Raw genomic sequence first — 2,705 nt, 5'->3', positions numbered from 1 at the left:
AGATGGTCAGTAATTCGAGGTTAATGTAATGCAACTCATGTGCAGAAATTGAGAAGCATTTTTTTTTTTTTAATTTTCAAGGAAGTCACTGTTTTTATAGGCTTTTTTGATTTGGAGTTTACTATAGTAGGAACAGAGTATTAAGAGAATATTTCTCAGTAGGTTAGGAAAAATTATTGTTTAAGTATTTGAAATGCAGTAATATTGGATTGTGACTACCTTTATAGCATAAAATTTTCTGAACAACACTAAATAATAGTAGAACTAACATGTTTATTCCAGATTTTACTGGGAATGCTTCTAAGGGTGTATCATTGAGTATGATGTTGGCCATGGTTTAGGATAGGTATATTAGTAGTTTACCAATAGTTGTAATCTCCTCTCCTAACCATGAAAGGAGAGAGCTCTATTAATCCCTGTACCCATAGCTTAGAAAGTGCCTGGTATACAGGTAGGCATTCAATAAATGCTTGGTGAGTAACAAATTATCAAGTGTCAGAAGCTATGTGAAGTGTCATAGAAATTATCTGGAAAAAAAAAGCTTATTTGAGATCTTAAGAAAAATTTATCTAGGAATATTGGAATTTTACATATAAAAAGTATTAGAAAAAAATCCACTAGCTTAAAACAAATGAACTTTTTGACAATTTGTGCTACATACATACTTAAAAATGTGTAAAGGTCTTTACATTGACCATTTTAGAAAATAAAGACCAAATATCAGTTTGATAGTCTTTTAACCCTCTAAGGATTATCCCTTTTTAATTCTTTTTTTTTTTTTTTTTTAAGATTTTATTTATCTATTCATGAGAGACACAGAGAGAGAGAAAGAGGCAGAGACACAGGCAGAGGGAGAAGCAGGTTCCATGCAGGAAGCCTGATGTGGGACTCGATCCCAGGTCTCCAGGATCAGGCCCTGGGCTGAAGGCGGCGCTAAACCGCTGAGCCACTCGGGCTGCCCCCTTTTTAATTCTTTTTGAAAAGAATCTTCAGATTGTTTTAGGTAGACTATACTTATATAGACTAATCTTCAAAGGCTTTGGCATTTTAATGAAAACAAGTTACATAGCACTCAGTTTTGACATGGTTAGAATTAGTTCCCTAAGCATTTATATAGATGCCAAAATGCATATTAAAACGTTAAATTATTTATTTCAAAGTATAAGTGCCAATTTTGAATTTGGTAGAGAAGTATTCATTGAACTTCCTTCAACGAAAATCTATGATATGTTTATTGCCATGCATCCACCAGGTGCTAGGCTTTTGGGAAGGGATGAATAACATTTAAGTCTACTAGGGAGACAAATATTATAATGTCATATTTTTATGTAAGGGAGGTATTGAGAGTATCTTGTAGACAGGTCTTTGGAAAATCAGTAGAGTTCTAATTGAGTTGAACTTTGGCTTGAATCTGTGCCAATCAGACAAAAGGCATGGGGGAAGGAGATAATACACTGCAGCTACGGGACAGCATGTGCAAAGGCATGGAATGCTGCAAGTACATGAAGTGTAGAGGGAATAGGGAGAAATTCAATGTGGATAGAGCATCTTGTACATTTGAAAAAACAGAAGGTGCACATTTGGTGGAGAGTGTGGGATCTTGACTCAACGTGAGTCCAAATCCTGGTTCTGCCACAAACTAGCTGGATGATTGAGCAAACAACTAAATCTAAGTCTCCATTCTTTCATCATAGAAGGGAGACAATGTAGTACCAAGCTTGCAGGGTTAGTGGGGAGAGTTAAGGGCATATATAGAACCTAATATTGTGTACCACCCACGGAGAGTAAGTGCTCAATAAGTGGTAGCCATTGTTATATTGATAAATAGATAAATCTGTTAGTGACTCCTACTTTAATATTGAGTAGTATTTGCTTATATATCACTGAGAATTGCTCGCTCTATGGCTTTTTTTTTTTTTAAACTTAAAAAGTAGAATAAGTCCCATGCTGGTACTAATAAAAAGCTCACTTTTTCAGTAGAGTCCAGAAGTATAAAAGTATCACTTCTCCTTGAGCCAAAAGACTGTAAACATGTTACTTCAGATCATATTCATTTTAGAAAAAAATTTCTACCCCAATATCTGTAGTTTATAAAACTACCAGTAGTAGAACTCTATAGCTTTAAAAAAAGTCTTACAGAGTCTATTATATGGTAAACCACAATAAAAGTATAAAAATTCTATTAATTCAAGCATATGCATGTGGCTTTGCAAGTATTTTAAAATTATTTGCACGACTGTCTGTTCCTTGAAAGAATAACCTAATATTTGCTTGTCTGTTTCTTAGGTCTGATTCTCCCCTCAGCCAATTGCACTCAGATTTCTTTGCCTGTTCTCTCTTGACTCTGCTGAAACGACAGTGACAATTATTGTAAATAGATGACTAATGGCCACATCTGGTAATTTTTTTTTTTTTTTAGTTTCCATAATCTCTTATTAAAATTTAACATGATTGGGGGATCCCTGGGTGGCTCAGCAGCTCAGCAGTTTAGCGCCTGCCTTTGGCCCAGGGCTCGATCCTGGAGTCCCGGGATCGAGTTCTGGGATTGAGTCCCGCGTTGGGCTCCCAGCATGGAGTCTGCTTCTCTCTCTGCCTCTCTGTCTCTCTCTCTCTCTCTCTCTCTCTTTATGTCTATCATGAATAAATACATAAATAAATCTTTAAAAAAATAAAATAAAAAAGAATTTAACATGGTTGAACTGCTT

This window comes from Vulpes lagopus, chromosome 6, assembly GCF_018345385.1.
Source record: "Vulpes lagopus strain Blue_001 chromosome 6, ASM1834538v1, whole genome shotgun sequence".
NCBI lineage: Eukaryota > Metazoa > Chordata > Mammalia > Carnivora > Canidae > Vulpes > Vulpes lagopus.
Note: the sequence above shows the minus strand (reverse complement) of the source record.